Source organism: Apodemus sylvaticus, chromosome 18 (genome assembly GCF_947179515.1).
Source record: "Apodemus sylvaticus chromosome 18, mApoSyl1.1, whole genome shotgun sequence".
NCBI lineage: Eukaryota > Metazoa > Chordata > Mammalia > Rodentia > Muridae > Apodemus > Apodemus sylvaticus.
In genome coordinates this window covers 53,278,481-53,296,392 of record NC_067489.1, presented here as the reverse complement: position 1 = coordinate 53,296,392, position 17,912 = coordinate 53,278,481, and the positions used below count along the sequence as shown (strand labels likewise).

The 17,912-nt window shown below is 34.0% G+C and overlaps 1 protein-coding gene across 2 annotated transcripts in view; it reads right to left on the bottom strand.

The window, feature by feature from the left end:
• Glra3 (glycine receptor alpha 3) overlaps positions 1-17,912 on the bottom strand; it is a 152,721-nt gene that overhangs the window by 115,791 nt on the left and 19,018 nt on the right. The window lies entirely within an intron of this gene.

The following is a 17,912-nucleotide window of genomic DNA, read 5'->3' as shown; positions in this document are numbered from 1 at the left end:
TTCTCTTGCCTGAGCTAATGCATAGTGAGGAAGAACCTTACAGTCCAACTGCCAAGTATGTACCACACAGATGCAGGTAAGGATTCTCTGCTGAACTTCAGGATGCATTTGCAGTGACATCGAGAGTGAAGAGTGGTGTCTATGGAAACACTGTCACTACAAGCAGCTCCTATAATTGCCTGCCTAGAGGTCCTTCCTGATTCTGTTCCCTCCACTCCCTGTCCCACTCAGTGGCTTTCATTCTGCTGTTATTGTTTTTCCTGCAAATGAAAGCATTTCCTTTCCTTCCCTTTCTATCTTCTCTATATTATTTTATGATCCTTATCTTTAGTTATCATTTCTCAACTTCATTACCTATTTAGGAGAGCAAGTAGATTTTTCTAACATGAAAATAAATCCATTTTCTGAGGAACCACCAGACTGATTTCTAGAGTGGTTGTACCAGTTTGGGCACGTCACTTCCGGAGGATCCTGCTATACCACTCCTGGGCATATACCCTGAGGATTCCCCACCATGTAATAAGGATACGTGCTCCACTATGTTCATAGCAGCCCTATTTATAATAGCCAGAAGCTGGAAAGAACCCAGGTAACCCTCAATGGAAGAATGGTTGCAAAAATTGTGGTATATCTACAAAATGGAGTACTATTCAGCCATTAGAAACAATGAATTCATGAAATTCTTAGACAAATGGATGGAGTTGGAGAACATAATACTAAGTGAGGTAACCCAGACTCAAAAGGTGACTCATGGTATGCACTCACTAATAAGTGGATATTAACCTAGAAAACTGGAATACCCAAGACTTAATCCACACATCAAATGAGGTACAAGAAGAAAGGAGGAGTGGCCCCTGGTTCTGGAAAGACTCAGTGTAGCAGTATAAGGTAAAACAGAACAGGGAAGTGGGAAGGGATGGATGGGAGAACAGGGGGAGGGAAAGGGGCTTATGTGACTTTCGGGGAGTGGGGGAACCTGAAAAGGGGAAATCATTTGAAATGTAAATAAAAATATATCGAATTAAAAAAAAAGAAAATAAATCCGTAATGATAAAAAGAGGAAAGTGGCTTCCTCTCCAGTGCTTCTGGAATGTTCCTCACCATGTTTGACTGTTCTCAACATTTGCTCATTTTCCAAGCTTGAGAACACCAAACAGAAATGCAGTGCTGGGAACCTCATGTCTTCCTATTCCTCCATCACAGCCATTCCTTTTATGTCTGTTTACCTTACAAAATCCTTCCATCTAGGTATAAGAACATAAGGTTCTACATTTTCCTATCTACTAGTTTACCTGGATAAGTCAATGATGCTGCTTTTTTCTATAATTAAAAAAGAAATAAATATCCATTTTTAATAAAAGGGGGGAAACGTAAAAACTAAATGATTCACCTGAAATCCCTCATATCACACCGTGGATGGAGGAGATAATGAAGTTCAGATTTGGTGCAACATCTGGTTTCTTTATCAAGGGAGGATGAGTTAGACTTCATAGTAGATAAAAAGCAAAGGTTTTGTGACATAAAGGCCGATATTGGAATATAGTACCATTTCTAAGATCTGTAGACAGCAGCTAAAGGTACAAGAGCTGAGGAAAGTGTGAGCAGCATTTTGCTTTTGAATCTTGTACACTGACTTCACAACTGTATTTTAGAACAGTGAGTACATTCTTGGTGTCCTTTGTAGCCAATTGCTATAATCTCCAGAGAAAGTGGGTGGGAACCTTCCAGTACATTGTTTAAGTGTTCTACCCATCTATCCTAGAATTGCTGCTTCTTAGTACTTTTCTTTCTTAGTTCTTCTATTAGTTCTTAGGTCTTTTGAAATTATTATTTTTGACACTATTTTCTATTCAGTTATTTTTTTGTGATACTTCTTTTTAGTTCTTGGGATATAATTTTTTTTCTTAGAATACAATTTCTTCTTTCTTTTAATGTTTCTTAAATGAGTAATTAAACGTTTAACTATTTCCCATGTCTTTACTTCATCACTAACTTACAGTTGGTAATGAAAACTAGACATGTGAAATAGGACAATGTAAAAATTGTGGAAATAGCAATTCTCCATCCCCTAGAGTTTGTTACTGTATTTTGTAAGACTGAGTCTTATGGACTAAATCTGTATTATCTTTATTAATCACTTGTCATCATAAGGCTATTTTCTTGCTTGAAATGGAAAAGGTGTTTATAATTTCTTAGATTATGTCTCCACATGTTGTTGGAGGATGGATTTGTGAGCTAGATAGAGTTGTGGAGGCCTTCTTACGTCTTTTCTGGGTACACAAAAGCTTAGGCATATTTGTTAGTAGTGCTACCATAGCAAGGTACTAAAGATATGGCAATTAATTAATTTTTCTATTTTTCTGAAGTTTGGATTGATTGTTTGGTTGTTGTTGGTGATGATGTTTTCCTTGCATAAAACTAGACATCTGGGAAGAAGGAATTGTGGTTGAGAAAATGCCTCCATAAGTCTGGCCTGTTGGGCAAGTGTGTGGGTGTATTTTCTTGTTGAATGGGCAAGCCATTGACAGCAAGCCAGTAAACAATATTTCTCCATGGCCTTTGCATTAGTTCCTGCCTCCTTGTTCCTTCCTTGAGGTCCTGGCCTGAATTTCCTGAATGATAGACTATAAGCCATAGTTCAAAATCATTCTTTTTCGCTCTATGCTGCTTTTGGTCATGGTACTTTATCACAGCCATAGAAAGCTAACTAAAATAAGTGTAAACTCAAGTGACCACAAGTGTTGGTGTTCTAAATAGCCTCCCTCTTCAATTTAAATATCGCAAAATCTCTCTATCTGCAGGCTCCATTGTGTTTTCTTCTTAAGATAATTGCCAGGACTGGGTAGAAATAGTGGGTTGGTGAGAAGGGGGAGGAGGGGGACAGGTAGGGTGTTTTTGGAGGTGAAACCAGGAAATGGGATAGCATTTGAAATGTAAATAAAGAAAATATCTAATAAAAAAAGAAAAAAAGAGAACCATCATTGTATGAGTGACTTCCAATATGATTTCATTCTTCCATTTCCAATTAAAGTCATGTTTTGTGGTATTAGGTTTATGACATCAATATGAATTTTTAAATGAAACAGTTCAATCATCACCACCTGGTATACTCACAACCCTGTAACATACATGTGATCATTTAGATGTCTAGAATCATATGAATGCTTTCCGACACCCCCATATGAACATGTAAATCTATTGATTTTCCTTCTTGGAATTAATACGAGAGTATTATTTTTTCTCATTGTTATATATTGACTCAGGAACTTGTAAAACTAAACAAGATATCTATAAATACTTTTGATAAATGTCTCCAGGAGAAAAGCTTTTTGCAGTGGTGAGTTACAAGTCACATTAAATAAAAGGCTCTCTGCCAGTACATTTTCCCAGGGAAATGTGAAAATAACAACAGCTCTCTGAGAATGAGGCACCGAAGGTTGAAACTCTATTCTGCACCTTGTGATTGACTGCTCCTGTTTTATAGTGTTCCCACAGAGCTTGAGTAGTTGGGCTAAGAATTCAGAAAGCTATAATGCTACAAGTTTCACTCATTAAGTTATGTATCCTCAGTATTTAAGTTACTTCCTCGATTGCTGCAAGTCTCTTAATAACTGGAAGAGTTTTGAAAATTTTGGATGTCAGTTTTTTCTCACCATTTATAGGGAAGAGTTGATAGACCCCACTTTCCCTACCATTCCCACTTTCTCTAAACCTCTTGTCATATTGTTCTTATTTTTTTTCTCTAAATATCAAATGTACATAATATGTCTACAGTTACAGTTCCTTTATATTATACATGATTTTATTTCTTTCATTTATGATATTAGATACTTCTTTACTATGATTTTTAGGAATTAAAAGACTCTTTCTGAAACCTAACATTAAAATTTGATATTAAAATACAGAATATTTGTAATTCTTTGAGTTTTCAAATGAGAAATCAAAAGTTATTAATAATTGCAGATCAATAAGTAACTCATATCCTAATTGTAAAAACCTATCTCCCATCTATCATATCTTTCTCCAAATGTCATCTATATATCCACAAACTGTGTATATCTCTACCAGGAAATGTAATGCTATTTATCCATATAAAGTTTGTAGATGTTGACTTTTTGGTTGTTTAAAATTTTAACTGCATATCCTTTACAATACATTAAATGGTAGATGGCATCATGGAAAATATATTACTGAGATGTGAAATTAAGATTTAACTTTCTTCTTTATTTTTGACAGAAGTAATTATATTTCTTTAGCAGATAAAAATAAATTTTTAGTACTATTCTATTGTGTTCACTAAGTTTTTATCTTTCAAAAACTGTTTTCCAAATATTTTTTGTTGACTTACTTCTCAAATACCTCTTGAAAATACTATGTACTATCCTCAGTCTAAAATTATACCAATAAAGGCAAAGTAACATCTTTTCATCACATAATAAGCAATTATATATTCTTTGTAAACAAATTATCATTTGACATTTAAATCAATCTGAAGACTCAAACACTGAAATATGTTATTAGTGGTCATAAGGATCTCATCTGTTCTTTGCCCTTATCAATGAGATGTAATGGAAAGCTCAAGGGAGGTTCATCACTAATAGCTTAAGAGAAGTCACCTGAAGAAAATGACTGCAGAGAAGGCAGGCTGATCACTGTAACCATCAATGTCTGGTTTCCATTGACAATATATAATGGCTTTCTGCTGTCATTATCCAAGCCTACAGATAATTTATTCCATATTTTGTAATAAAGACATTTGTATTTTCCTGATGCTGGGTGCAAAAGCTGTATGCTAGGGTCCTGCTTTCAACTTAAATCACCGAGGCATCCCTATAGTTCTGTTAGCATCAGAACTGAGGTGCTGTGTCATCACATTAGAGTTCAGAAGCAGCCTTTCTGTGGAGGGTGGGAATGATTGTGTACAACGTAGAGAAGTGGATAATTATGTGATAACCTTTGTGTAATAAAATTTTGTTTAAAGTTAAAAAAAAAGATCTCATCTGTATACAATTTTCTTTAATAATTTTTCCAAACTCTAATATTGGTTAGTACTGGAATACTAATGATCTTTTATATTTTCATTGTCTGATGTATATGAACACTTTTTAAAAAAAGAAGTCATGCATGGTAAGAAAACACATTTAATAATAAAGACAATGGAAAGGATTTTATATATTTAGTGTTGTATATTTTCACCAGTGAATATTTTTGTTCTGATTAATAGACATCTTTAAGACACAGAACATAGCAATGATAAGTTGTGTTTTATCTGATGGCTATTTTATTTTATTTTTGTTATGTGTCCTTGTGTACATGCATGTGTATATGTGGTTTATGTGTGTGCCTGTGTGTGTGTGTCTGTGTGTATGTATATTTGCGTGTGTTTATGACCTGAACAGAAGTAAAACAGCTACTTCTCAACAAATCATCTATGAGTCCAATACAAAGAATACGGGTGCACTACATTGGCATCAGCCCCAAATTTCTGGTTGAATATTTCAAATTGTATCATCAAATATGATCAAACACTACTTATATTCAATATCTCAAAAACACATTTTGGAGAAATTTTAAAAGGAAAGTCCATTTATTACTATTTTGGTAAAAAATTTTTTTACTTCATTCATTAATAATCAAGTATTTAAAATAATTTAATAAGTGATAAAAATTAATTTACAATGTGTAAACAAAATATCTTGGTTATGCTTCTGTCTAGTTTCAATAAGCATCATATTGAAATAATTGTGCTTTTATGAAATTTGATTTGAGTTATTCCTATAAAACTTACCTTGAAATATGAAATTGCTTCAGAATTTTGTGTTTCTAGTTATAGCACAAAACATCATGATATTAGATCACCAGAAATGCTACCATTTAAGAATACATTTTTGTTAAGGACAAAAATTGTATGAGTAGAACTTCATTAAATTATTTATTAAGCAATAGTCACTGAAGCCTGACAAAGACTCCACATTATTCCTTAGGGGATTTAAAAAGAAAAAGATTTAAAAGATTGAAAAGAGTTATAGATAGAGAATATTTTAATTTAAAGGTATATGCATGCACACATTCATACATATCACTAAATATCAGCATTCTGTTGATACAAGTGATAGCACTCATTGTTTATATAATTAATACTCTCAGTGTAATTTAAAGAAGTGAAAAAATCGCATCTCCTTGTCTCCTGTAGTCTAGTATGATACATGGAAGTTATATTTCTACCCAATAGTTTTAGAAGTATAAGCCATTTCAGTGCACATCAGAAATCCCATTGAAACATCTAGTTTCTCTAAAAAAAAAAAAAAGAAAAAAACCCAAAAAACAAAAAAACAAAAACAAAAAAACAACAACAACAACAAAAAAATGGATTTTATTCCTAAATAGTTCCTTAGATTTTTCAGGTTTAAATATTTTTGGAATAATAAAATTAAACGAGAAATCATGGTTCCTTTGATAAATAGCACATATTTACTACAATTATTTATCTAACTTGATTACTAATTTATGACTGTGTAATGTAAATCATGTTGAGATCAAGATGGGATGAAAAGAAATGATAAATTATTTTTAAATATGTAAGATTTCATAAATCTTTTACATTGGAAGAAAAGTATATTACTATATACTTGTATTATATACATTCTAATAGAACATCATAGTATGTCATAATACACTTAAATATTTGTACGTATACATAAGAAGACAACTAATTTGATTCTGCACATGATTTACAAGATCTGAATCACTACATTAAGAATAGTAAAGTAGTGACTCAATTTCATACATCTTTATATTTTACGAAACTTCTACAGTGTTTGATTTAAATATGGCTTTTAAAAAGACCTTTAGCACGTAATCCACACATCAAATGAGGTACAAGAAGAACGGAGGAATGGTCCCTGTTTCTGGAAAAACTCACTGTAGCAGTACAGGGCAAAACCAGAACAGGGAAGAGGGAAGGGGTGGATGGGAGAACAGGGGAAGGGAAGGGGGTTTATGTGACTTTCGGGGAATGGGGCACCAGAAAAGAGAAAATCATTTGAAATGTAAATATATACATCGAATAAAAAAAAGACCTTTGTTATCAGTCTGCACAGTCACATCATGTGGGAAATAATGCCCCAGAAAGACATTTTATTCCACCAAAATGGTGGTGCTAGATATGAGTTATGTCTTGTTGAGTAATTGGTCAAAGGGGTCCCAGAGAGGCCTCACATAGATCACAGGCCATCACCAAGCCTTTTTATTATTCTTTCTAACCTGATAATAGGGCCCTATTGGTGAAGACAGAACCTGTTAACGTCATAAGTATAAAAAGGTCAGTCTGGAAACTTAACTTGAAGTTTCCCCCCTACCAAGTACACCAGAAAGTACCTTGTACACTATTTTGGGAGCAATTAATCATTAATTTCAGCCAGCTATAAACCCTGTGGCCTACGACAGAGGGATGCCTACAAAACATACTAAGTCCACAGTGGCATTCGTGTCATGTGTGTAAACAACCACTTTTTAAAAAGTAAGATTTAAAGGCTAATCCATGAGATGGTGTCTATGAGAATACTACTAAAGTGGTTAAGCTTCTGAGATTTGATAGGTCATAGTTGAGGGGAAGCACTCCTACTATTTTTCTGCTAAAGAAAAATAACAATAAAATCATTCCTAAAAACACATGGCTTTACCCAAAGATTAGTGCTTTGCTCCCTCCTCATCAGAAAAGCTGCTCCTTGAACTAGACAATAATTAACAAAAAGATTCATGACTGGGAAATGTTAAAGAGAATTACAGACTTCGGGTCATTGAGTTCCAAATGGGATATTTTACCAAATCCCTCTCCTTAAGACTTAGGAATCTAAGGGAAAAAAGAGGTGGAAAGAATGTAACCACCAGAGGTATGAAAGGAAACAGTGTCTTCCAGACACTTCCAGACAGGACTGATACACATGTGAACTCCCAGAGAATATGACAACAGGCTCAAGGCTTGCACATTTTCAGACCAGACAGAAATCACATTATGAAGAGTTAGTGAACACAAATTCCCACATCTAATCAAGAAGCGCTTTATAACGGATACCTGCTGAGAGACAGAAAATCAGTTTTCTCCAATGGAGAGTCACTTGGTATGTCATCCACCGTTCAACCTAGTCCCATGTTCTGGCCAACATAAAACAGGCTTAATTTCTCTGTTGTTGTTCTGTTTTTGTTTCTGTTATTCTATGACTTACTGATTTTCTTTCCTTTTAGTTTATATGTTTCTAGTTTTTATTTTATTTTTTATTTCTATGAGACAACATGACGTTGGGTTAATAGGGAGGTAGAAAGAATGTAGGAAGAGTTGGAGGAGGAAAATATATAATCGAAATATACTGTATGAAAAAATGTTAAATTAGCGAACTTCCTAATCACAGTAAAGTATATGTAACTCTTCTTGGAAACTTTGAAGTGTCTAAAGTGCTGCATAACCACTATCTTTGGATTCCTTATAAGAAAGCAGACATCAGGAAATGAGAAGACAGTGGAGGAAATGACCCTGTACAATAATGGTCTTGTATCATCTGAGCTATAAGAAAAACACAGTCACATTTCAAAAAAAAAAGGCAAACCAATTTTTGCAAATTGATACCAATAAAATAAACAAAAATCAAATGCCACATTTTTTCCAGTTGATATGATTCATGTGTTTGTATTTTCTTTGAATTTTATGTTGAAATTCTAAATCCAGGACTGTGGTAATACAACATGGAATGTTGGGCAGCTAACTAGAATCATGGTAGTAACGTCACCATAAAAGAATTCACAGAGGTTGGTTTAGATCCATCTAATATGAGGTCACAGTGGGAAGATGTCATCTTTGAACCAGCAAACCTTTATCAGACACTTATTGGTTTTGTGGCTTAATCTTTGACGTTTCAGATTGCAGTGCTACGATAGGTTTCTGTTGTGTATACACTCCCATTTACCAACAGATTATTACTATTTCCTAAATGGGCTAGTGCCATAGAGCCATACAATTAGGCAGAAGTGTTGGTTTTATTTGGATAGATTTAGTTTTGAGTGAGAATGAGTTTGTCTATAAATGACCACTGAATTATGTCTATGAAATATCAATTTTCCTTGTCTAAAAAAGTACAGTCTTTGCGTTCATGTGGGACTTTGTGTCAACTCTAATTCTTGGTCATACACGTTCTTATTTAACATATCTTATCTCATGCTAAAACATACATAAGACTCTATAATATGAAATGTGCAGTCTTTGAAGTGTAAGTTTCATGCACATACATATTCAAAAATTCATGTTATTTTAATTGTTTTAAACATTAGAATAGAAATAGAAAAGGAGAAAGTTTATAGGATTAATCAAAGAAAGATATTCTGAAAATAGACATTATCATCAAGGCCAGTTTTTGTTAAAATCTACAAGAAAGCTAAGATATTTACAAGTTACTATGATTGTTAGCAAATTATCATGTTCAGTACTTTTAAAAGAAGCAAACTTGACTCTTATTTATGAGTCTTCTCAAAATTAGTGTTAATTAGCTTTCTTCCCACACTTGGCTGCTGCTCATTTCTATGATGTACTGAAGATCCCACTTACTATTAACTTTATTTGGAGATCATGTGTGGTCTTAAACATAATCCCTTCAAAGTTTTGTTTTTTGAATCTAAGTATTTTACATATTAATTGTAGCACGACAGTAATTGAATGGTCAGAAGCTTTTCAAATATAATTCTTTGAGAATTCCAATAAAATATATTATGTTCATACCTCCTAGACTTAGCATCAACCCTTGAACTCTCTCACCTCTGTTTTCTTATGATGTAAATAAGGCACCAAGTCCTGTTAATATTGTCTGCACTGAGGTGAGTGGAACCATCTTCCTCTGAGCATGGTCAGCATGCTAGGGACCATACCCTTAGAGGAAACTGATTTTTCCTCCCCCCAAACCATCACTTACCTACAGTTCTTCAGTTACCCCTCCCTAATGTGGTCAGGCTTGAACTTCTGTAGGTCTTATGCAGCAGCCACAGCTGGCATGACTTCATGAACACAGTTGTACTAATGAATCCAGAAGCCATGATTCATTCTGATTCTCCATGACCTCTGGCTCTTGTGATCCTTCTACCTTGTCTTCTGAGATAGTTCCTGATCCTCATAAATGGGATGTGATATACATGTTCCATTTGTGAATGAACATTACCCTGACACATTCGCTGCCCTTCCATTAGCTTTAAGTTTCTGCATGAACTGCCACCCAGTGAACAAAGAAACTTCTGGAATAAGGTATGAGAGCTGAACTAATCAATGGTTATAGAGATATGAATTTACAAGATGTACTGAATGTATGTCCATTTGTCAGAATGATACTAGTAAGTTCATCAATGGGACTTTTTAAAGGTTCAAATATTCTATTCACTTAATTTCTTGAAGTAACCACCAAAGTTGTCAAGAACTTTGAATAAAATAAACAATAAAGATTTTGGTGGTCAAACCCAATGACATAATGTAAATGCTTTTAACTTTGAATTAAACTGGCAACTACTTTATTAATGCTAAATGATTGTTCATATAATAAGTGGTAAACAGATTTATAGTGAGAACAATTATTGTAGACATAAGAGAAGTTTTTATATGTGTGGCTACAAACCTCAATGCATATATTTTTATGAGCTGATTTGCACAAGGTGACTTGTCAGGAACAAATGAGTGTTGTGATTCTAAGCAGAAATGTGGTTTGTGCAATGTGTCCAAAATGTGTCCACTGTATCTTCTACATTTCCATTAGTATGTCTTGTAAAGCTATCACTCCTTGGGAACATAAAGTCCAGTTATTATTGCTTGACATTGTCTGAGTGAGAGTAAATCACAACCCAGTTTGAGACATGAGATCAGAATGGAAGAAATCAGTCTATTTTCCAGTTCCTTTATGCTTCAGTGTAGAGCCAACTAAGGAAAACAAAACCATCTTTTTAAAAAGTGACATTCTGATTATTACAAACCAAAAATATTATCTTTAAGGAAATTTTTGTAGTTAAGACATTATTAAGAGATATTTTATTTTGATTTTTATATTAAAAAGAAGGTCAATGTGGAAAAATAGAAATGGACTATTTTGGAACACCTCTGCAGGAACATAAATAAGTAAAAACTGATGGACTATGGGATCTTGAATCTTGCTACTGGGCAATGTGTCAATAAAATATGAGTGTTGTTTTTAAGTGATCTCATTTCTGCCTGATATGAGTATGTGGAATTTTACATTACTAACAGAAATGATAACTGCCTCTAGGTTTCTAAGGTGCGTAAGTTTTGCAAACAGTATCACAATAGCACAATAATTAGCTATACATTACAGATGAGTTTGCAAGGTTTCCCCAGCACATTCACATACTAAAACCGCCAGTATATATTTTAAATCAAGTCAATCTTTCTTTTTCAAAGTTCTAAAAGAGAGAGAAAACATGTGCCTTTTGTTCTTAACTAATGAAAAGTACCTTGTACTTTTGTCTCTTTAGCCAACTACACCGTTTATAACATCATTGCTTTCACTGTTGACATCATGCTGTTATTTCACCTTTACAACAAAAATGAAACAGAATCAGACAAAAAACCCTTTCTGAAAACTGAAAAAAAATACACAGTGAAAAATATCGTGGCTAATATCTGCAGAGCAAAGAAATTCACAGAAGAGAACATGACATTTGAGGTTGTATTTTAGAAAGCAATAAATTTTAGGAGCAGCAGCTGAGAACTTAACAGTGGAGTGCAAGTGTGAATGCTTTTATGAGTCTAGCATGAAAACAATTACAACCTGGGCTCATCTAAGGTGTTAATTCATAAGAACTAAAGATTCCAGAGAGCTATAACTGTTGGCGAAAATAAACAGAAATACAGAATCTTAGAAATATCCATGGTTTCTTTGGAATCACCTGTTTCTAAGATTAGATTGTATCACAGTGATCCTAGATGCGGGCACCTACCACTCTAAGTATAAGCATATAACAGAGACATGTAGGGAGAAAGAAAGAAGCAACACCCTGGATTTTCAATTATCCCAAATTATCTATCTATCTATCTATCTATCTATCTATCTATCTATCTATCTATCTATCATTTATAGGGATTTCTATATCTATAGACATCTAAATGTTAGATAAAATATATCTAGATATATCTAACAATAGATATCTATAGATTAGCTAGATACATAGATAGATCCATATATGATGAAGAGAAAGGACTATTAATAAAAATCAGGCTAACTATATAATGAAGATTCAGATAGTAACATTGCCATAATAATTTTAAATGTTTTTCTGCACATTTAAAAAAATTAAAACATAAGGTATAGAGTTTCTGCAAGGTGCGCTATTTTTATTTACCCACCAAATCAAAATGATACAACTTTGAAATAAATTAAGTTTAAGAGCTCATCTGTCTCCACAACAGATTAGGTACGACTCATAAGCAAATCACTCGCTTCTAAGACAGATCAAAAGAAGATGCTAAAATGGCACCATGGAGAGATCCTAAAATGAAGACCAGAGGATGGAGTGAAAAGGACTGCAAGGAGCTTGTATAAATTACGTGAATAATTATAAAATAAGAACAATGATTAGGACACCCAGACAGAAGCAGTAACAAGAGGATTAATGGCCAAAGATAACCTGAAACCAAATAGATTTAGCTGTGGAATCATTAAGTACTAAGATTTACAAGGACTATTTAAAGCTAATCTTGATTTACATGCAAAGTCCCCTAAAATAAGCAGAAGAAAGATTTATTGTCATTATTATTATTATTATTATTATTTCTGCTTCTGTTGTTGTTATTAATACTATGTAAAATCAGCAAGAAAAAAGACAACCATAACATTATTACTATTATTATTATTATTAATATTATTATTATTATTGCTGAAGATCAAACCTGTGGTCTCAAACATGCTAAGAAAGAGTTTTATCACTGAGCCACAATGGAACAGGTGCAATCGAACAGTACTAACTTTATACAAGACATCTTTATCACACAACCACTACATTTTACTCAACACTTTGATAGTTCTAAGCTTAAAATTCTTGATGACTCCGCAGCTTCATGAGAGCTGATTATCTCATGGGTAATGGATAGTCTGGTTGGTAGTTTTGGCACCAGCTTATTTCGCTGAAAGAACCAAAAGGACATAACACAGCTAATTAACTAGCTAATTTGTAGTTTCCTAATGACTTATTTATTTTAAAGAAAACTAATTAAATGTTTCAGCGTACATAGAAATTGCTTAGAATCGGCTTAACAGCTCTTATTATGTATTGAGTGCACAGGATAATTAAACAGAAGGCCTCATGGTAGAGTGATTAAAGGCTCCAGATGCACAGCCAGGAGCCTCACTTTGTGTGCCGTTGCTGTCACTAACTAGTTGTTTGGCCTTGGGCAAGCAAGACATTCTTTTACCAGTAAAAAAAACAGACTTAACAGTGATTTACATTTTTTCACAGAGAAGTTTAATAAAAATATGGCAAAATATGTAATATGTTTATTAAAATTCCAGGAAGTTATGACAAAGACATTTTCTTTTTGCATTTAGCACCATGACTCTTTGATTGATCTCAAGAGAAATCAATGCAAGCTAATTCATGTAAAATGTTCTGGGTGGCTATAGTGCGATCATGAAGCCTGAGTAGAAAGGATACAAAGAAACCTCAGTAATGAGCAAGGAGCATAAACAGAAAAATATTCAGATTGACTGGTCTAGGCCATGAGAACACTTCATATTTGAAACTGTTTCAGCAAGAGAAACTCTAAGGCAAATTCAAAAATGGTCTGTCTATATGGGCATTAAGTAACATTCTCATCTACTCAAAATTCTCATTCATGACATTGAATCTGCTATAACTCAATGATTGAATTTGCACTTAACAGTTTCAAGGTTAGATTGAAACTTTTTCAATAGATGCTCTGGAATGGGTTTTGCTTCTTTCGTATATTTTAAATAACTCAAAGTGAATCAATCTATCTGTATAAAATTCCGAAATATGTAACAGGAGTGGGTGTAGCTTAGAATTTTATACAGAAAAATGCTTTAAAGGACAAATGACAAGAAAAAAATACAGTGGCATCTAGACACAGGAAATCCAGAACATTAAGAAGCATACAGAAGTTAGAGTAGACAAGAAATGCTAGTACAATGCCAAGAGAGGCTAGAGGACATGATGGGTACCACATTACTCAGAGCTTTAGATACTCAGTCTTGGTCTCTATATCACCACATGGAGACAATCTCAGTGCTCAAGGTGAGTGGGGTCATAGAGGGAATAAAGAAGAGAAACATCTATGAGTTTCTTAAGGAGATTTCACAGAAATTAAAACATATCACAGAACTTGCAGAGATAAATGGAATAGTGTATGGGGGTAGGGTTATTTCAGGGATGCGGTAGAAACCTAGTGTATAGGAAACTCCCAAGAATCTAAGGGTAACCTTGGCTAAAACTTCTAGTAATGAGGGAGACAGTCTGAATTAATCATCTTCTGTAACCAACCAATGCTTCCAGTGGAGGAATTGGGACACCAACCCAGACACAAATCTTTTGATCTACAATTTGTCCTGCTTGATTAAAGGTGGCACAGAAATTGTGGGAGTTGCCAACCAATGACTTGTCCAGCTTATGACCCATTCCACTAAAAGGAACCTGGAGGGGTAGGAACCAGAGGCTGGATAGCTCAGAGACCTAAGATAAAACAAAACATGATAGACAAAAAATTAATAAAGGAAATGAACTGATTCCTAATGATACTCTGCTATACTCGTTGACAGGAACATGATATAATAATTAATAGAGAGGTTTCCTTCAGCATCTGATGGGAACAAATACAGAGACTCACAGCCAAACTTTAGGTGAATCCTGCAGAAAGAGGGGGAAGGAGTATTGTTGGACACAAAGGTTTCAAGGACTAGAAAAACCATAGACTCAATTAACCTAGGCTCACCGAATGTGAACTAACAAAGGAAGCCAGCAAGGATCTAACCTAGCCCTCCTGCAGATGTGTTACTGTTATGTAGTTTTGTCTTTTTGTGTGACTTTTAATAGGGGGAGCAGGGGCTGACTCTTGAGGCTTTTACCTGCTTTGGGGATGAATTTTTCATACTGGGTTGTCTCTTCTAGTCTTAATGTGACAGGAGGTGCCTCATCTCACTGCAACTTGATGTGCCATATTTGGTTGATATCTGGGGGAAGCCTGCCCTTTTCTGAAGGGAGATTGAGGAGGAATGGGGAGTGCAAAGGATGGTAACTAGAAGGAAAAAAAAGAGGTAAAACTGTGGTTGGGATGTGATACATGAGAGAAGAATAAATTAAAAAGAGAAAAAAAGAAATGAAAGCATTTCTACCTTATGTGAAGTAGAGGAATTTTCTAACAATAAGTATAGTAATTTTAAAATATGTAACTTTTGAAATGTCATTTTCTTTTTACTGGCTACCCTAAGTTTTTCCATCTTAATGTTGTCTGGACTAGTATCTTGAGTGTGGTTTATACTATTTTTGTTGCTAGGAGATAGAAATAGGTGAATCCCTCGGGCCTACTGACCAGCTGGCTATGCAGAATCATTGGACCTCTTGTTTAATGAGATACTCTGTCTCCAAAACAGTAGTGGCCTCAGGAGATGGCTTAGTGTGCAATAGTTCTAACCATGAAAATGCAAATGTGAATATTTAAGTTTGAGTCCCCATAGTCCAAGTAAAATCTAGATGACGTAGAATATGCATGTGCAATTCTAGTGTTTTTATCAAGGTATGGGAGACATATAAGAGTGTCCTAGCAGCTTGTTGGCAAACATGGAAACCCTGTCTCAAGTAAACTGAATTGTGAGAAGCAACACTATCCATATTCTGTGAGATCCACATGGGTTCCATTAGTGGTGTGGTGTGAATGCACACACACATTCACAGAAGTGGCTACATGCATACTCAGAGAGGAAATGGGAGGGGAGGAGACAGACAGACAGACAGACAGAAATAAAGAATGCAAAGTAGAGAGATTTAGAACAATATATCTTACACCATTTCTCTGCCTCAACTGGTGCACACGCACACACACACACACACACACACACACACACACACACACCACTACAGAGTACATAGATTAAAAAATAAAAGCATTCATGTTATCACATAACATAAATATGTATTTTTCATTTACAATTTATATCTGTGTATTTTGAAAGTCACATGCCTATATTAATGTTATTGTTCTTATGTAGTAACAAAGCATCCACTGTAAACTATGGAATAGAGCCTGAGAAAAATCTTTGTGGTCTAGAACTATACATTATAATGGAAGAAGCAGAAAGATAAGTGAACAGTAAACAAGAGAGTATTCTAAGTCCGAAGGGAAAGCAACCAGTAGTATAAAGTAGACAATGAATGAGAGTTTATATGAGATCCGATGCTCAAGGAAATTTTTATAGAGAACTACATTTTGAGGTGAATGTGGTTTGGACTGAATAAGTTCTACTTATAGGGAAGAGCTACTTGAAATTAATGGTGCCATGAAACCTCGACCATGTATAGGAAAAGACAACTTGCTCTTATTTCACACCATGGATGCCTATAGTAATTTAAACTCTATGCCTGGCAGTGGATGGCCAACATAAATCCCCCAGCATATCAATTATCAATCAAGAAAAAAATTAAATCTCTACATATAAGTAAATATTTTAACTACATTGAAAAATATTAAAAATGTTCATCTTGAAGTGGCATTAAAATAGTACCAAATGACTAGAGGCATAATTTTATCTTAGGAATTAGTAAGAAAGAGACACAAAGAACAAAATCCTTCAAGTTCCTGGAAGACAAAAAGAAGGGGAAAATAATCTCTCTGGATCTATATATCTTATCATATAGATAAAATAAAGAGGAGGATGAAAATGTACTATCTTTTCAAAGTAAAAGAAGTTCATTTAGGTGCAGAGTAGATTAACTAATGGAGAATGATGTCAACTTATGCTTAGTAAAACTGTCAAACATTAAATATAAAAAGAATTTCCTTAATGGTCTTACAAATAACAAATTAGTTCTCATCTGAGCTCTTAACTGCTTGTAAAGGAGGGCTCTATGCCTGGCAGTGGATGGCCAACATAAACCCCCCAGCATATCAATTATCAATCAAGAAAAATATACCATAGGCTTGCCCATTAGCCAATCTGGTCCTGGGGTTTTTGTAAATGGGGTTTCTTCTGTATTCCTTGTCAAAGTGACCTGAAAACTACACAGCACAATTAAGTATTCAATAAAATCAAATAAGACAAAACAGAGAAAAAGTGGAAAACTAAAGGAAAACAATACACGAGCCAATAATAAACAATCTGAAGTTGTTATTTAAATGTGTGAAAATAATCATCAGAGTAAAAGCAAGCATTTGAAAATACTGCTGCTTATGAATACAAATATATGGGATTCAGGACCAAGGAGTGCTAAGAAGGTGCCTTTCTTTTATTATTATTTTGATGCTTTAATCCATATGCAAATTATTCTTTGGAAGGATTTCAAAATAAAGGATTAGAAATAGAGCAGAATTTGGTTTAGACTTGTAGAAGAGGGTTTTGCAAACAAGAAAAACTGAAAATTTTTAACAAGAAATGGTGACTTGTTTAATACCAACACCTACTCATTTTCTCTTTACACTATTAGAAAATATTCAATATACCTAGTGATGTTTGGAGGACTTTGGAATCTATAACAAACTAATTTTCCCCAAATTATGTGTCTCATAGAATTCATATTATAGTCAACTAGAGCATTATAAACAGAAATAAACTCCATTTTGAAGTTTATATTTGTCCAGGTATTTGCTGGGGTCAAGATTATTATATTAATTATATTATATTAATTATTATATTATATTATATTATATT